This window comes from Oncorhynchus masou, chromosome 33 (assembly GCF_036934945.1).
Source record: "Oncorhynchus masou masou isolate Uvic2021 chromosome 33, UVic_Omas_1.1, whole genome shotgun sequence".
Classification (NCBI taxonomy): domain Eukaryota; kingdom Metazoa; phylum Chordata; class Actinopteri; order Salmoniformes; family Salmonidae; genus Oncorhynchus; species Oncorhynchus masou.
This window is the reverse complement of record NC_088244.1, coordinates 5,371,909-5,391,208: the sequence shown is the minus strand read 5'-3', so window position 1 is coordinate 5,391,208 and position 19,300 is coordinate 5,371,909. Positions and strand designations below refer to the sequence as shown.

Genomic DNA, 19,300 nt, shown 5'->3' with positions numbered 1-19,300 from the left:
CAGAAAAATCACCAAAGAGTTTCTAGTAAGTTACATAAATGATTAAACTATCTCCGATTTGATAAAATAAGATCATTTTTCAGTCACAACCCTGTATCATTCATCCTAGCTCTGCTTTAGCACAGTCAGCAGGAATACACAGCTGATTTATACTACCACTAGCTTCTACAGAGCGATCGCTGAGCTGCGCTGGAGGGTACTAGGGTGTAGTGTGGTGTACTTTAAAACATGATGCATTTACATTATAAAACCACCTCGGATTTTATATGAAGAAAAAAAAAAAGCACTTCATCAACGATATCATGCACAGTTAATATTTAATGGAACCACAGTCATAAGTATTCAGCTGATCATTCTATTTCATATCTTCTGACTGGAAAGAGGTGTAAGGTGCCCTGTTCCCTATATAGTGCACTACACAGGATGTGGTTTGGGACCCTATTCCCTATATAGTGCACTACACAGGGCGTGGTTTGGGACCCTAATCCCTATATAGTGCACTACACAGGGTGTGGTTCGGGACCCTATTCCCAGTATAGTGCACTACACATGGTGTGGTTTGGGACCCTATTCCCAGTATAGTGCACTACACATGGTGTGGTTTGGGACCCTATTCCCAGTATAGTGCACTACACATGGTGTGGTTTGGGACCCTATTCCCTATATAGTGCACTACACAGGGCGTGGTTTGGGACCCTATTCCCTATATAGTGCACTACACAGGGTGTGGTTCGGGACCCTATTCCCAGTATAGTGCACTACACATGGTGTGGTTTGGGACCCTATTCCCAGTATAGTGCACTACACAGAGAATAGTGTGCAGTTTGGGAGCATTTCCACTCTGAGCTATACAGGAGGGTACAGTGAGGTCATCACTGCTCTAGTGGAAGAATTCTGAATTCTGGTGCAGCAGAAACCAGCTCTGCAAAACTGCTGCCTGCCTGCTACAGTGTTACAGTGTCACAGTGCTACAGTGTTACAGTGTCACAGTACTGCAGTGTTACAGTACTGCAGTGTTGCAGTGCTACAGTGTTACAGTGTCACAGTACTGCAGTGTTACAGTGTCACAGTGCTACAGTGTTACAGTGTCACAGTACTGCAGTGTTACAGTGTCACAGTACTGCAGTGTTACAGTACTGCAGTGTTGCAGTGCTACAGTGTCACAGTGCAGCAGTGTTACAGTACTGCAGTATTACAGTGTTACAGTGTTGCAGTGTTACAGTACTGCAGTGTTACAGTGTTACAGTGCTACAGTGTTGCAGTGTTACAGTGTTGCAGTATTACAGTGTTACAGTGTTGCAGTATTACAGTGTTACAGTGTTGCAGTGTTACAGTGCTACAGTGTTACAGTGTTACAGTGTTGCAGTGTTACAGTGTTACAGTGCTACAGTGTTACAGTGTTACAGTGTTGCAGTGTTACAGTGTTACAGTACTGCAGTGTTACAGTACTGCAGTGTTACAGTACTGCAGTGTTACAGTACTGCAGTGCTACAGTACTATACTGTAGTGTTACAGTGCTATACTTTTGTGTTTTAGTGTTACAGTGTTACAGTGCCTTACTGTAGTGTTACAGTGTTAAAGTGTTACAGTGCTATACTGTAGTGTAGAGGTAGCAGTGCTATACTGTAGTGTTACAGTGGTATACTGTAGTGCAGAGGTAGCAGTGCTATCGCTGTCTGTACTGCAGCAGATCTAGCAGCAGAGAGAAACCAGCTCAGCAAAACTGCACTATTGCAGGCAGCAGCAGCCGGTCTCTCTCTGCTGCTGGTGCTGCTGCCATTACAGCAACGTTTCAGTGTGTCCTGTCAGAGACTGTACTTGCAGTACTGTACCTTTCTGGAGCCCCTCTCTGACACAATCTATCTCTCTCTCTACTGCAGAGCGGTGCTGGGACACACACACACACACAGAGACAGAGAGAGAGAGAGATTACCTTATCAATAAAATAGCAGTCACCTCAGTCCTCTACTGTATAGCCCAGAACACACACACACACACACACACTCTCTCTCTCTCTCTCTCTCTCTCTCTCTCTCTCTCTCTCTCTCTCTCTCTCTCTCTCTCTCTCTCTCTCTCTCTCTCTCTCTCTCTCTCTCTCTCTCTCTCTCTCTCTCTCTCTCTCTCTCTCTCTCTCTCTCTCTCTCTCTCTCTCAGAGGGAGGCGGCAGCGTAGCCTAGTGGTTAGAGCATTGGACTAGTAAAGGTTGCAAGTTTAAATCCCTGAGCTGTCGTTCTGCCCCTGAACAAAGCAGTTAACCCCCTGTTCCCCGGTAGGCTGTCATTGAAAAATAAGAATTTGTTCTTAACTGACTTTTATGGTTAAATTTCAGTCGCGTAGCGGCCGAGAGAGAGAGAAATGTGTCCAGCCAATTTTTTTTTGCAAGGCTGCAATATTCCTAATTAACAGGATCCATTTCATACGTTATAATCGTGTTTAATGTTTTCCTCTCGAGGCAGTTTTCCTAAGAAAGAAAATGAGAAAAGAAAAGAAGAAACCCGAACCCATGTTCTTGCTAGTATCGCTGCTCTTTAATAAGCTCTACGTATCGGCCTCAAGGCCTTCCTCAGAGCTCTTTATTACTTCAGAAAAATATACCATTTCATGTTTTAACCATATGGAGACTTTTTACCTCGTCAGCTCGTGGGATTTGATCCAGCGACCATTCGGTTACTAGCCCAACGCTCGAACCACTAGGCTCCCCTAGTGGTTTAAACAAGATTATGAAGGTCGTTAAAGTCCGTCACCTGCAGAGTTGTAACTACAGAATAGGTTTGTCTCCTACACAGTGACCTAGAGAAGACTACAGAGTAGGTGTCTCCTACACAGTGACCTAGAGAAGAATACAGAGTAGGTTGTCTCCTACACAGTGACCTAGAGAAGACTACAGAGTAGGTGTCTCCTACACATTGACCTAGAGAAGAATACAGAGTAGGGTGTCTCCTACACAGTGACCTAGAGAAGACTACAGAGTAGGTTGTCTCCTACACAGTGACCTAGAGAAGACTACAGAGTAGGTGTCTCCTACACATTGACCTAGAGAAGAATACAGAGTAGGGTGTCTCCTACACAGTGACCTAGAGAAGACTACAGAGTAGGTTGTCTCCTACACAGTGACCTAGAGAAGACTACAGAGTAGGTGTCTCCTACACAGTGACCTAGAGAAGAATACAGAGTAGGTTGTCTCCTACACAGTGACCTAGAGAAGACTACAGAGTAGGTTGTCTCCTACACAGTGACCTAGAGAAGACTACAGAGTAGGTTTCTCCTACACATTGACCTAGAGAAGAATACAGAGTAGGGTGTCTCCTACACAGTGACCTAGAGAAGACTACAGAGTAGGTTGTCTCCTACACAGTGACCTAGAGAAGACTACAGAGTAGGTGTCTCCTACACAGTGACCTAGAGAAGACTACAGAGTAGGTGTCTCCTACACAGTGACCTAGAGAAGACTACAGAGTAGGTTGTCTCCTACACAGTGACCTAGAGAAGAATACAGAGTAGGTTGTCTCCTACACAGTGACCTAGAGAAGACTACAGAGTAGGTTGTCTCCTACACAGTGACCTAGAGAAGAATACAGAGTAGGTTGTCTCCTACACAGTGACCTAGAGAAGACTACAGAGTAGGTTGTCTCCTACACAGTGACCTAGAGAAGAATACAGAGTAGATGTCTCCTACACAGTGACCTAGAGAAGACTACAGAGTAGGTGTCTCCTACACAGTGACCTAGAGAAGACTACAGAGTAGGTTGTCTTCTACACAGTGACCTAGAGAAGAATACAGAGTAGGTTGTCTCCTACACAGTGACCTAGAGAAGACTACAGAGTAGGTTGTCTCCTACACAGTGACCTAGAGAAGACTACAGAGTAGGTTGTCTTCTACACAGTGACCTAGAGAAGAATACAGAGTAGATGTCTCCTACACAGTGACCTAGAGAAGACTACAGAGTAGGTGTCTCCTACACAGTGACCTAGAGAAGACTACAGAGTAGGTTGTCTTCTACACAGTGACCTAGAGAAGAATACAGAGTAGATGTCTCCTACACAGTGACCTAGAGAAGACTACAGAGTAGGTGTCTCCTACACAGTGACCTAGAGAAGACTACAGAGTAGGTTGTCTCCTACACAGTGACCTAGAGAAGACTACAGAGTAGGTTGTCTCCTACACAGTGACCTAGAGAAGAATACAGAGTAGGTTGTCTCCTACACAGTGACCTAGAGAAGAATACAGAGTAGGTTGTCTCCTACACAGTGACCCAGAGAAGAATACAGAGTAGGTTGTCTCCTACACAGTGACCTAGAGAAGAATACAGAGTAGGTGTCTCCTACACAGTGACCTAGAGAAGAATACAGAGTAGGTTGTCTCCTACACAGTGACCTAGAGAAGACTACAGAGTAGGTGTCTCCTACACAGTGACCTAGAGAAGACTACAGAGTAGGTGTCTCCTACACAGTGACCTAGAGAAGACTACAGAGTAGGTTGTCTCCTACACAGTGACCTAGAGAAGACTACAGAGTAGGTGTCTCCTACACAGTGACCTAGAGAAGAATACCGAGTAGGTTGTCTCCTACACATTGACCTAGAGAAGAATACAGAGTAGGTTGTCTCCTACACAGTGACCTAGAGAAGAATACAGAGTAGGTTGTCTCCTACACAGTGACCTAGAGAAGAATACAGAGTAGGTGTCTCCTACACAGTGACCTAGAGAAGACTACAGAGTAGGTTGTCTCCTACACAGTGACCTAGAGAAGACTACAGAGTAGGTGTCTCCTACACAGTGACCTAGAGAAGAATACAGAGTAGGTTGTCTCCTACACAGTGACCTAGAGAAGACTACAGAGTAGGTGTCTCCTACACAGTGACCTAGAGAAGACTACAGAGTAGGTGTCTCCTACACAGTGACCTAGAGAAGACTACAGAGTAGGTTGTCTCCTACACATTGACCTAGAGAAGACTACAGAGTAGGTGTCTCCTACACAGTGACCTAGAGAAGAATACAGAGTAGGTGTCTCCTACACAGTGACCTAGAGAAGACTACAGAGTAGGTTGTCTCCTACACAGTGACCTAGAGAAGACTACAGAGTAGGTTGTCTCCTACACAGTGACCTAGAGAAGACTACAGAGTAGGTTGTCTTCTACACAGTGACCTAGAGAAGACTACAGAGTATGTGTCTCCTACACAGTGACCTAGAGAAGAATACAGAGTAGGTTGTCTCCTACACAGTGACCTAGAGAAGACTACAGAGTAGGTTGTCTCCTACACATTGACCTAGAGAAGACTACAGAGTAGGTTGTCTTCTACACAGTGACCTAGAGAAGACTACAGAGTAGGTGTCTCCTACACAGTGACCTAGAGAAGAATACAGAGTAGGTTGTCTCCTACACAGTGACCTAGAGAAGACTACAGAGTAGGTTGTCTCCTACACAGTGACCTAGAGAAGAATACAGAGTAGGTTGTCTCCTACACAGTGACCTAGAGAAGACTACAGAGTAGGTGTCTCCTACACAGTGACCTAGAGAAGACTACAGAGTATGTGTCTCCTACACAGTGACCTAGAGAAGACTACAGAGTAGGTTGTCTCCTACACAGTGACCTAGAGAAGACTACAGAGTATGTGTCTCCTACACAGTGACCTAGAGAAGAATACAGAGTAGGTTGTCTCCTACACAGTGACCTAGAGAAGACTACAGAGTAGGTTGTCTCCTACACAGTGACCTAGAGAAGACTATAGAGTAGGTTGTCTTCTACACAGTGACCTAGAGAAGACTACAGAGTAGGTGTCTCCTACACAGTGACCTAGAGAAGACTACAGAGTAGGTTGTCTTCTACACAGTGACCTAGAGAAGACTACAGAGTAGGTGTCTCCTACACAGTGACCTAGAGAAGAATACAGAGTAGGTTGTCTCCTACACAGTGACCTAGAGAAGACTACAGAGTAGGTTGTCTCCTACACAGTGACCTAGAGAAGAATACAGAGTAGGTTGTCTCCTACACAGTGACCTAGAGAAGACTACAGAGTAGGTGTCTCCTACACAGTGACCTAGAGAAGACTACAGAGTATGTGTCTCCTACACAGTGACCTAGAGAAGACTACAGAGTAGGTTGTCTCCTACACAGTGACCTAGAGAAGACTACAGAGTATGTGTCTCCTACACAGTGACCTAGAGAAGAATACAGAGTAGGTTGTCTCCTACACAGTGACCTAGAGAAGACTACAGAGTAGGTTGTCTCCTACACAGTGACCTAGAGAAGACTACAGAGTAGGTTGTCTCCTACACAGTGACCTAGAGAAGACTACAGAGTAGGTGTCTCCTACACAGTGACATAGAGAAGAATACAGAGTAGGTTGTCTCCTACACAGTGACCTAGAGAAGACTACAGAATAGGTTGTCTCCTACACAGTGACCTAGAGAAGAATACAGAGTAGGTTGTCTCCTACACAGTGACCTAGAGAAGACTACAGAATAGGTTGTCTCCTACACAGTGACCTAGAGAAGACTACAGAATAGGTTGTCTCCTACACAGTGACCTAGAGAAGACTACAGAATAGGTTGTCTCCTACACAGTGACCTAGAGAAGACTACAGAGTAGGTTGTCTCCTACACAGTGACCTAGAGAAGACTACAGAGTAGGTTGTCTCCTACACAGTGACCTCGAATACTTTCGCAAGGCACTGTACATGTGTAACAGATGTGAAACGGCTGGCTTAGTTAGCGGTGTGCGCTAAATAGCGTTTCAATCGGTGACGTCACTTGCTCTGAGACCTTGAAGTAGTAGTTCCCCCTTGCTTTGCAGAAGCCGCGGCTTTTGTGGAGTGATGGGTAATGACGCTTCGTGGGTGACTGTTGTTGATGTGGGCAGAGGGTCCCTGGTTCGCGCCCGGGTATGGGCGAGGGGACGGTCCAAAGTTATACTGTTATACATGTCAATATACATATCAATATACATGTCAATATACAGGTCAATATACATGTCAATATACAGGTCAATATACAGGTCAATATACAGGTCAATATACAGGTCAATATACAGGTCAATATACATGTCAGCTGAGAAGCTCCTTCCAGAGTTGTTATTTCAGGATGTTCCTTCGACTGATGTAGTTTCATTATGTGTGTATCTGTATTTGTGATATGCTGCACGTTGTTTTATGGCCAGACAGTATGAAGACATGCATCCTGAGTCATGTTTTCTCCCCCCCCCCCTCCTCCCCCCCCCCTCCTCTCTCAGATGGGGGGGCTGCCTGGGCTAAAACTGAGTCGTGCAAGCTGGAACATGCCTTGACTTGTACCGGCTCGCCAGGCTGAGGAAGGAGAGAGCCTTTGAGCCCCGTCGTCAACAGTTTCACACTGACCTGTGTGAAGTGACCCTCAGAGAGAGAGAGAGAAATCAGACCAGCAGGGTGGCTCTCAACACTATAGCAGTTCACTGGACCAGAACAGGCCCCTGGATGTTCAGCTGTACCCAGTCTATACTCTGACCTCAGTCATAACACTGTTTTACTGGTAAGTGTGGATTTTCTTTTAGACTTGCCATACTGTATCTACTGTTTGTCTCTCAAATATGTGGTTGGCTTTTACTTCTACACAATTGAAAAGAGAGGTGAAAGGGATTCTTTGCACAACAATAGTTTGATTTGTTTGTTACACATTTCTGTCCCTTTTCGTACGGTAATCTACTGTTCCACAGGAATGTACCTATATAGTGCAGCGCATTGACTTTTTCTCACATTTTGTCACGTTACAGCCTTATTCTAAAATGGATTCAATATGTTTTACTCTTCTCAATCTACACACAATACCCCATAATGACATCACAATACCCCATAATGACATCACAATACCCCATAATGACATCACAATACACCGTAACAACAAAAGGAAGTTTTTAGAAATTATTGCAATTTTATTGCAATTTTTTTTATTGCAATTTTATTACAAATATAAAACTGAAATTATTTATTTATCATTATACTTATTTACATAAGTATTCAGACCCTTTGCTATGAGACTTAAAATTGTAGAAAACAGTAGAACATTAAATACTATAGGTACCTTCCAGTAGAACAGTAGACAACCATTAAATACTATAGGTACCTTCCAGTAGAACATTAAATACTATAGGTACCTTCCAGTAGAACATTAAATACTACAGGTACCTTCCAGTAGAACATTAAATACTACAGGTACCTTCCAGTAGAACATTAAATACTATAGGTACCTTCCAGTAGAACATTAAATACTATAGGTACCTTCCAGTAGAACATTAAATACTATAGGTACCTTCCAGTAGAACAGTAGACTACCATTAAATACTATAGGTACCTTCCAGTAGAACATTAAATACTATAGGTACCTTCCAGTAGAACATTAAATACTATAGGTACCTTCCAGTAGAACATTAAATACTATAGGTACCTTCCAGTAGAACATTAAATACTATAGGTACCTTCCAGTAGAACATTAAATACTACAGGTACCTTCCAGTAGAACATTAAATACTACAGGTACCTTCCAGTAGAACATTAAATACTATAGGTACCTTCCAGTAGAACATTAAATACTATAGGTACCTTCCAGTAGAACATTAAATACTACAGGTACCTTCCAGTAGAACAGTAGACTACCATTAAATACTACAGGTACCTTCCAGTAGAACATTAAATACTACAGGTACCTTCCAGTAGAACATTAAATACTATAGGTACCTTCCAGTAGAACATTAAATACTATAGGTACCTTCCAGTAGAACAGTAGACTACCATTAAATACTATAGGTACCTTCCAGTAGAACATTAAATACTACAGGTACCTTCCAGTAGAACATTAAATACTACAGGTACCTTCCAGTAGAACATTAAATACTATAGGTACCTTCCAGTAGAACATTAAATACTATAGGTACCTTCCAGTAGAACATTAAATACTACAGGTACCTTCCAGTAGAACAGTAGACTACCATTAAATACTACAGGTACCTTCCAGTAGAACATTAAATACTACAGGTACCTTCCAGTAGAACATTAAATACTACAGGTACCTTCCAGTAGAACATTAAATACTACAGGTACCTTCCAGTAGAACATTAAATACTATAGGTACCTTCCAGTAGAACATTAAATACTATAGGTACCTTCCAGTAGAACAGTAGACTACCATTAAATACTATAGGTACCTTCCAGTAGAACATTAAATACTACAGGTACCTTCCAATAGAACATTAAATACTACAGGTACCTTCCAGTAGAACATTAAATACTATAGGTACCTTCCAGTAGAACATTAAATACTATAGGTACCTTCCAGTAGAACATTAAATACTACAGGTACCTTCCAGTAGAACATTAAATACTATAGGTACCTTCCAGTAGAACAGTAGACTACCATTAAATACTATAGGTACCTTCCAGTAGAACATTAAATACTACAGGTACCTTCCAGTAGAACATTAAATACTACAGGTACCTTCCAGTAGAACATTAAATACTACAGGTACCTTCCAGTAGAACAGTAGACTACGATTAAATACCGTAGGTACCTCCCAGTGAAAAGTATCTAATTTCTTTTCGAAATTGAACCTTTATGTAACTAGGCAAATCAGTTAAGAGCAAATTTGTCCTGAAATTATGCCGTGACCTGGATTTAAACCGGGGTTGCTGTGGCCACAACACAGAGTACTAACCACTATACAATCACGGCGAGCTACCAGTGGTATTATTGTCCTTGTAGAATTTGACCTGGTAATATCTCAGTAGAGGTTGTATTTATCCGAAAGAAGTGTGACGTCACATCTGTACAGAGAGTTAACAATACCACAGTAACACCCATCTATGGCTCAGCTTAAACACACACACACACACACACACACACACACACACACACACACACACACACACACACACACACACACACACACACACACACACACACACACGCCCTCACGCACGCATGCACACATGCACGCACACGCACACACGCACACGCACACACATACACACACACACGTACATACACACACACACACACACACACACTATTGTCTGTTGGCTCGGGGAAGTTTGTGAATGACCGAACGAAGGAGCAAAAATACTAAAGAATCAACGGTACTTTCCCCCCTCTGCTCCTCTACTGAACTCTAGGGGACCCCCCCCCCCCCCCCCACAGTGAAACCTCCGTCATTCCCTACAACCTACCAACTACCTGGACCCCAGTGGAGGCTGGTGGGAGGAGCTATAGGAGGACGGGCTCATTGGAATGGCTGGAATGGAATAAATGGAATGGTATCAAACCTATGGAAACAACCTGTTTGACTCTGTTCCATTTAGTCCTGGACATTACAATGAGCCCGTCCTCCTATAGCTCCTCCCACCAGCCTCCACTGCTGGGCACAGAGGAACCACGATGCCCATCAAGGTGGGACCAGACAGACACTGGGTAAGAGAGACACTATGAATTGTTCTATTTGTTGTGTGTTTGTGTTGATATAATGAGGAGTGATCTTCCCCTTTGATGTAGGAACAGGAAAAAAAGCACACATCTACAGATGGAATATACAGGAAGTCCTGCAATAAACCAACAACAGATCAGATGTGTGATATCAAGATCCGTGGATTTTTCTCCAAACCTCTCTAAACGAATCGATACGAGCAGGTAGGTTGTTACTGAGGCAACAGTGTTTTCTGTTTTCTGGTAACTGTGAGTCTACAGGTTGCTAATTGTGTGTCTGTGAGGTAAAGCTGTTGAACTATTAACACAAGACAAGGTGAGGCAGATGGGACAGACGATGCTGAAAACTGATATTGGAGAGAATGCACTCGTAGTTTGGGTCAGACAGTAAGTCCTGTAAGTACGTAACATGTCTCCCTGCCCTTTTTAGAGGCCTTTTGACCAAATGACCTCATAACCTCATGTCTGTTATTTTCTTTTCCTCTGCCTGTTCTTCTCCTCATATCCCCTGATCTGTCCATTCATAACCCAACACTTCCTTATAGAAATACACCAGTTCTATCATTTCTAGAATTTTCTTTACGATGAGGATATGGTTGATTCGAGGTAGCCTAGTGGTTAGAGAGCGCTGGGCCAGTAACCAAAAGGTTGCTGGATTGAATCCCTCAGCTGACAAGATAAAAATATGTCCTCTCTTCCCATGAACAAGGCAGTTAACCCACTGTTTCATGGTAGGCTGTCATTGTAGATCATTTGTTGTTCTTAACTGACTAGCCCAGTTAAATAACAAAACAAAGGATAAGTATCATCTTGAGTAAGGGGAGACAACATCTGATCTGACAGTGTAGAACACATCTGATCTGACAGTGTAGAACACATCTGATCTGACAGTGTACAGTTGGTGTGGAACATATAGCTGCCATTGTTTGCAGAAAGATGATTAGGACTGAGGAATGAGACAGGAAAGAGAGAAAAGTGCTTTTTAGATTAAATTATTATATATTTTTGTATATTTATATTTTCCAAATGTTTTGTACATATGTAGAAACCCTGAGTGTACAAAACATTAGGAACACCTGCTCTTTCCATGACATTGACTGACCAGGTGAATCCAGGTGGAAGCTATGATCCCTTATTGTCACTTGTTAAAGGGGAGGAGACAGGTTAAAGAAGGATCTTTAAAGCCTTGAGACAATTGAGTCATGGATTGTGTCTGTGTGCCATTATGATGGTGAATGGGAAAGACAAAATATTGAATTTCCTTTGAATGTGGTATGGTAGTGGGCACACCATGGAATGTGATATAAAACGAGGCAACGATGTGCTTTAGGACCTTGCGGACGCCTCCAAGTGGGCGGGTAGGCTGTTTGGAGTATTTATCCAACTAGATAAAAAATAAAATAATAATTTTTAAAAAGATAGGTCTCCCCCACTTCAAAAACCAACTCAATATTTGGAAGGTGTTCTTAATATTTTGTACACTCAGTGTATATGTTCATCTTTCTCTAATGACCATTCATATTATCCATTTGGTACTGTTATTGTTGATATCATTATCTTACTTCGCTTTAGCAACAGTGGTCTTGTCATTTATGCAAATAAAGCTGACAGAGAAAGTGACAGAGAGGGAGAGAGGGAGAGAGAGAGAGAGAGAGAGAGAGAGAAAGAGAGAGAGAGAGAAAGAGAGAGAGAGACAGAGAGAGAGAGAGAGAGAGAGGGAAAGAGAGAGAGAAAGAGAGAGAGAGACAGAGAGAGAGAGAGAGAAAGAGACAGAGAGGGAGAGAGAGAGAGAGAGAGAGAGAGAGAGAGAGAGAGAGAGAGAGAGAGAGAGAGAGAGAGAGAGAGAGAGAGAGAGAGAGAGAGAGAGAGAGAGAGGGAAAGAGAGAGAGAAAGAGAGAGAGAGACAGAGAGAGAGAGAGAAAGAGACAGAGAGGGAGAGAGAGAGAGAGAGAGAGAGAGAGAGAGAGAGAGAGAGAGAGAGAGAGAGAGAGAGAGAGAGAGAGAGAGAGAGAGAGAGAGAGAGAGGGGGAGAGAGAAAGTCGCCCACAGCCATTTGGCATAGCCAGATCAGGACCTGACATAGGTACAACTCAGAGTGTTGTTCTGTTCTTCTGAAATAGGCCACATTTTCTTCATATCATGTTTCTTTAGACCTGTCAAAAATAATTAATGGATTTATTCGATGGTTTAGGCTATATTAAACATATTTATTTGACTTTTTAAAACGTACATGTTCCCAAAAGTCTGCATCAGTGGCTTGTAGGCCAAGTGTGGAAGCCAGGAGATGCTAAATGTGTTTATGTTAATTAACGGTCAACTACCGTGAGACCGGCAGTTATTTGCTTGACAAATTTTCATGACCGTCACAGACCGACAACAAACGTCACACCTACTGACGAGAAATAAGGAAAGAAACTGGCACGGGTTTGTTGTGACAGCTCATAGTTCCCTGGAAACGGCACATGTATAATAACCTTTCTGACCCAGCTCCCATAGAACACGTTGAACTGTGACTCACAGGACGCTTCTAGAAGGTTCATGTCACCATGTCAACCAAAACAAACACACACCGATATTAGTTAACCCAGTTGTGGATAACCCAGGGTGATGAACCAAGCCACAAAACTATACACTATACAGTTACGATAACAGTCTTAACTACCCTATACAGATAACAGTCTTAACTACTCTGTACAGATAACAGTCTTAACTACCCTATACAGATAACAGTCTTAACTACCCTATACAGATAACAGTCTTAACTACCCTGTACAGATAACAGTCTTAACTACCCTATACAGATAACAGTCTTAACTACCCTGTACAGATAACAGTCTTAACTACCCTGTACAGAAAACAGTCTTAACTACCCTATACAGATAACAGTCTTAACTACCCTGCACAGATAACAGTCTTAACTACCCTGTACAGATAACAGTCTTAACTACCCTATACAGATAACAGTCTTAACTACCCTGTACAGATAACAGTCTTAACTACCCTGTACAGATAACAGTCTTAACTACCCTGTACAGATAACAGTCTTAACTACCCTGTACAGATAACAGTCTTAACTACCCTATACAGATAACAGTCTTAACTACCCTGTACAGATAACAGTCTTAACTACCATGTACAGATAACAGTCTTAACTACCCTGTACAGATAACAGTCTTAACTACCATGTACAGATAACAGTCTTAACTACCATGTACAGATAACAGTCTTAACTACTCTGTACAGATAACAGTCTTAACTACCCTGTACAGATAACAGTCTTAACTATCATGTACAGATAACAGTCTTAACTACCATGTACAGATAACAGTCTTAACTACTCTGTACAGAAAACAGTCTTAACTACCCTATACAGATAACAGTCTTAACTACCCTGTACAGATAACAGTCTTAACTACCCTGTACAGATAACAGTCTTAACTACCATGTACAGATAACAGTCTTAACTACTCTGTACAGAAAACAGTCTTAACTACCCTATACAGATAACAGTCTTAACTACCCTGTACAGATAACAGTCTTAACTACCCTGTACAGATAACAGTCTTAACTACCCTGTACAGATAACAGATTTAACTACCCTATACAGATAACAGTCTTAACTACCCTATACAGATAACAGTCTTAACTACCCTGTACAGAAAACAGTCTTAACGCAGGATGCTGTACAACCTAATTCTATATAACCTCATCTCAGCCGAACCTAATTCTATATAACCTCATCTCAGCCCAACCTAATTCTATATAACCTCATCTGAGCCTAACCTAAGTCTACATAAGCTGAATCTCTCCACAGAGAAGTGTCTGAGGAGTGTGGCCGAGACATGAAGCTGACGGGAAGCCTGTGGTGTGTGTTACCAACTGTTTGTTTCAGCCAGCCGGTCAGCTGGGATGTGGTTGTTTCCCCGACCAATGCTCTGTTCTGCAATCCTGTATTAGTATAGGGATTACATCAAGACTAAAGCAGGAAGGAATTCCTGTTGCCATGCGGTTACTGTCGCCGCAGCAACAAGCGCCTGACTCATACGCACATACAAACACACAGCCAACTGCGGCATGAAGCAGGTCAATGAGGGGTGTTCATTTGGTTTTATTCCTCAGTCGCTATTTGATGTCTTTCCCAGTTTCTTTTTCCTATAAAAGGAAAATGACAGCATCCCTTGCCCAATGAGGTCAACACATGCTATTAGAACACAAGTAAACAACAACACAACAACAACAATATAACAACAACTCCTCCCTCCCGGTTGTCAACACGGACTCCTTTGTTTTAACTCTGTGTCACATAGCAGTGGATTTGAATTATGGTCCAATCATTCTTTTCCTATTTCTTCCTCTGTTTTTCAGTGCCTTTATCTTAGAACTTTTGGAAGCTAGAACTAATATTAATTGTTCCTCCAAGTTTAGTTGAATATTCTGAGGACGGAGCACCCCTTCACGAATTCGAGTACGGAGCACCCCTTCAGCGATCTGAGGACGGAGCACCCCTTCAGCGATCTGAGGACGGAGCACCCCTTCAGCGATCTGAGGACGGAGCACCCCTTCAGGGATCTGAGGACGGAGCACCCCTTCAGCGATCCGAAGGACGGAGCACCCCTTCAGCGACCTGAGGACGGAGCACCCCTTCAGCGATCTGAGGACGGAGCACCCCTTCAGCGACCTGAGGACGGAGCACCCCTTCAGCGACCTGAGGACGGAGCACCCCTTCAGCGATCTGAGGACGGAGCACCCCTTCACGAATTCGAGTACGGAGCACCCCTTCAGCGATCTGAGGACGGAGCACCCCTTCAGCGATCTGAGGACGGAGCACCCCTTCAGGGATCTGAGGACGGAGCACCCCTTCAGCGATCTGAGGACGGAGCACCCCTTCAGCGATCTGAGGACGGAGCACCCCTTCAGCGATCTGAGGACGGAGCACCCCTTCAGGGATCTGAGGACGGAGCACCCCTTCAGCGATCTGAGGACGGAGCACCCCTTCAGCGATCTGAGGACGGAGCACCCCTTCAGCGATCTGAGGACGGAGCACCCCTTCAGCGATCTGAGGACGGAGCACCCCTTCAGCGATCTGAGGACGGAGCACCCCTTCACGAATTCGAGTACGGAGCACCCCTTCAGGGATCTGAGGACGGAGCACCCCTTCAGGGAGTGTTGAGCTCCCTTGCTTATTAATGCAATTACCCTCCTATCCCGGGTCCTCTCTGATTCTCTTCCTTTGCCACTCCCCCCTCACTCACAGACTAGTGTAGACGGCTCCCCTATACCCCTACTGTCCTGTCAGCAGAATCTGTCCCAGTGAGGGGGTGGGATGGAGGAGTCGGGTGTGTTGTACTGTATGAGATGTGTTCTCTGTCCGCCTGCTCAAAATAACTCTGCAGTGAGGGAGGCAGACTGAAACTACAGGCTTTGTCTTTCTCTGTGTGGCAATACAGTAATGGTCTGGTCCGGTCCACACAACACACACACACACCGTGGACTTACACACGCAAAATAAATGCTGTACGCATTCTAGCTCGCTGACACAAACTTACGATGCACACACACACACACGCACACACACGCGCACACACACACACACACACACACACACACTTACACACGCAAAAAAAATGCTGTACGCATTCTAGCTCGCTGACACAAACTTACGATGCACAAACACACAGACGTCTCACGCGCACACATGCATGCACACGCGCACACACACACACATGCACACACACACACACGCACACACACGCACACACACGCACACACACGCACACACACGCACACACACACACACACAAATCACATGTAACAAAATGAGAGCTGATTCTAACTCATCTTTTGTTGCAAGAATATGAGTCACATCAAGGCTATTCTTAGTTGAGGGGGGTGTTTGTAGTTCATGTTGTGTGATTCTGCTCAAACGTGTTGCCAGCACTGTCAAAGAAAGGTTTTACCCACATCGGGTTAGATTCTGTCTGGTTTCATGTCTCTAAATAACCTCCTTTTCATGATGCATCAGTGTTACATTAAGTTCTTGACTTAATCTAGGGGCAAAAAAAACATTCATACAAATAAAAAGTAAAGGATAATTCATGTATTAAATATAAATATAAATATAGCCTGACAGAAACCACTGCAGAGGCAAGAGGTTAACCCATTAAAGTATTCCCTGTCATCAGAAGGCAGGGGGGACCTATTGTTTGACCTTTGACCCTCGCAGGCGGACGACTACAACGCCATTGACCCGGAAATGGAAAATCTTTCCCTACCTTTTCAACTGAACTGTGTGGGAACACAGTGGATTCTCCTCTGAGGTCATACATCGATGTGGCAACATAGGTATCTGCTGTAAGGTTTGATGTTTGACCACTTTTGTATTAAAGACGTGTGTGTGTGTGTGTGTGTGTGTGTGTGTGTGTGTGTGTGTGTGTGTGTGTGTGTGTGTGTGTGTGTGTGTGTGTGTTAATTTAGACTCCCTGTGGGAAACATGGCAGCGAGATACCAAAGATATACTGGATACCAGGAACCTGAAGATGAAGATGCTGGAGAAAGAGGCTACTGGGAGTGTTTCTCTGGCAGTGTCTTAGCTGGTTGTTGTGAGGGAGAGAACGAAGCAATCAGCAAGTATACTGCCTCAGAAACTCTTCACACTACGACCCCAGGCCCCCCGGAAACAGCAAGTAGGCCTTTGACCCCTGGCTCTCAGCTGTCACGAAGGAAGGAAGGAAGGAAGGAAGGAAGGAAGGAAGGAAGGAAGGAAGGAAGGAAGGAAGGAAGGAAGGAAGGAAGGAAGGAAGGAAGGAAGGAAGGAAGGAAGGAAGGAAGGAAGGAAGGAAGGAAGGAGAAGATCATTACATATTTTCAGTATGACTACGACTACTCGACTCTGGTGAAGTTTTTCAAGCGTGATGATAGACTTGATGCTGTTTTGTGGGATATGATGACATTGTGTGGATTAGGCTTCTTGAGTGTATGGTATTCTGTTTGAAATTGATGTAATCCTTCATCTTGTGTCTCAGATATTGAGTTGAGACAAACCATACGTACCGGTATGTGTTTATGTATAATTATGAATGAATGATCATTTGGGGTTTTGACATACAGTTAACCCTAAAGCCTTAAATAATCACTTGCGTTGGCTTTTTGTAAATAAAACAACAACAAAAAATACAGATTTTTAAACCAGTAAATATGTGTACACCTTTACTTTGTCTAAACATTCCTCATTTCCAGTTTGATCTGCATTTGTGCTTATAAAACCGCTGGCTTCCATCTGTGCTCAGACCCAGACGGGCTTGAAGCTGACCTTGAGTCCAGAGAAACAATGTACGGGCCACAATCACTGCTGTACAACAGTTCTGTGAGTTTGCCTGTCACATGCAGCAGTTCACCCGTTTGCATTGTGAGGTTGTCATTGAGCAAATGGCAAAACCCAAATGACACAAACATAGGCCTATAGGCAGGGGATTTCATCTGCAAACAGAATAATCAAAGACATATGAGGATATAGAGAACATACACTGACTGAGCCTCCTCCATTTGTGAGCTAATTGGGATCTGGACTGAACCTCATGGGACTCTGAGTAGAATCCAGGGAGGTCTGATATAGGGGAGGGGTGATTTAAGGGGAGGTCTGATATAGGGGAGGGGTGATATAGGGGAGGGGTGATATAGGGGAGGGGTGATATATGGGGAGGTCTGATATAGGGGAGGGGTGATATAGGGGAGGGGTGATTTAAGGGGAGGTCTGATATAGGGGAGGGGTGATTTAAGGGGAGGTCTGATATAGGGGAGGGGTGATATATGGGGAGGTCTGATATAGGGGAGGGGTGATATATGGGGAGGTCTGATATAGGGGAGGGGTGATATATGGGGAGGTCTGATATAGGGGAGGGGTGATTTAAAGGGAGGTCTGATATAGGGGAGGGGTGATTTAAAGGGAGGTCTGATATAGGGGAGGGGTGATTTAAAGGGAGGTCTGATATAGGGGAGGGGTGATTTAAGGGGAGGTCTGATATAGGGGAGGGGTGATTTAAGGGGAGGTCTGATATAGGGGAGGGGTGATATATGGGGAGGTCTGATATAGGGGAGGGGGTGATATATGGGGAGGTCTGATATAGGGGAGGGGTGATATAGGGGAGGGGTGATTTAAGGGGAGGTCTGATATAGGGGAGGGGTGATTTAAAGGGAGGTCTGATATAGGGGAGGGGTGATTTAAAGGGAGGTCTGATATAGGGGAGGGGTGATTTAAGGGGAGGTCTGATATAGGGGAGGGGTGATTTAAGGGGAGGTCTGATATAGGGGAGGGGTGATATATGGGGAGGTCTGATATAGGGGAGGGGTGATATATGGGGAGGTCTGATATAGGGGAGGGGTGATATAGGGGAGGGGTGATTTAAGGGGAGGTCTGATATAGGGGAGGGGTGATTTAAGGGGAGGTCTGATATAGGGGAGGGGTGATTTAAGGGGAGGTCTGATATAGGGGAGGGGTGATTTAAGGGGAGGTCTGATATAGGGGAGGGGTGATTTAAGGGGAGGTCTGATATAGGGGAGGGGTGATATATGGGAAGGTCTGATATAGGGGAGGGGTGATTTAAGGGGAGGTCTGATATAGGGGAGGGGTGATATATAGGGAGGTCTGATATAGGGGAGGGGTGATATATGGGGAGGTCTGATATAGGGGAGGGGTGATATATGGGGAGGTCTGATATAGGGGAGGGGTGATTTAAGGGGAGGTCTGATATAGGGGAGGGGTGATATATGGGGAGGTCTGATATAGGGGAGGGGTGATTTAAGGGGAGGTCTGATATAGGGGAGGGGTGATTTAAGGGGAGGTCTGATATAGGGGAGGGG

General features: G+C 44.1%; 1 protein-coding gene across 1 annotated transcript in view; it reads left to right on the top strand.

Annotated features, from left to right (window-relative positions):
* Positions 1-10,496: 10,496 nt before the first annotated feature.
* LOC135527710 (carbonic anhydrase 6-like) overlaps positions 10,497-19,300 on the top strand; it is a 59,102-nt gene continuing 50,298 nt past the window's right edge. The window contains exon 1 of the mRNA XM_064956224.1: positions 10,497-10,648. The gene's annotated coding sequence lies outside the window, so the exon portion shown is untranslated. The remainder of the gene's footprint in view (positions 10,649-19,300) is intronic.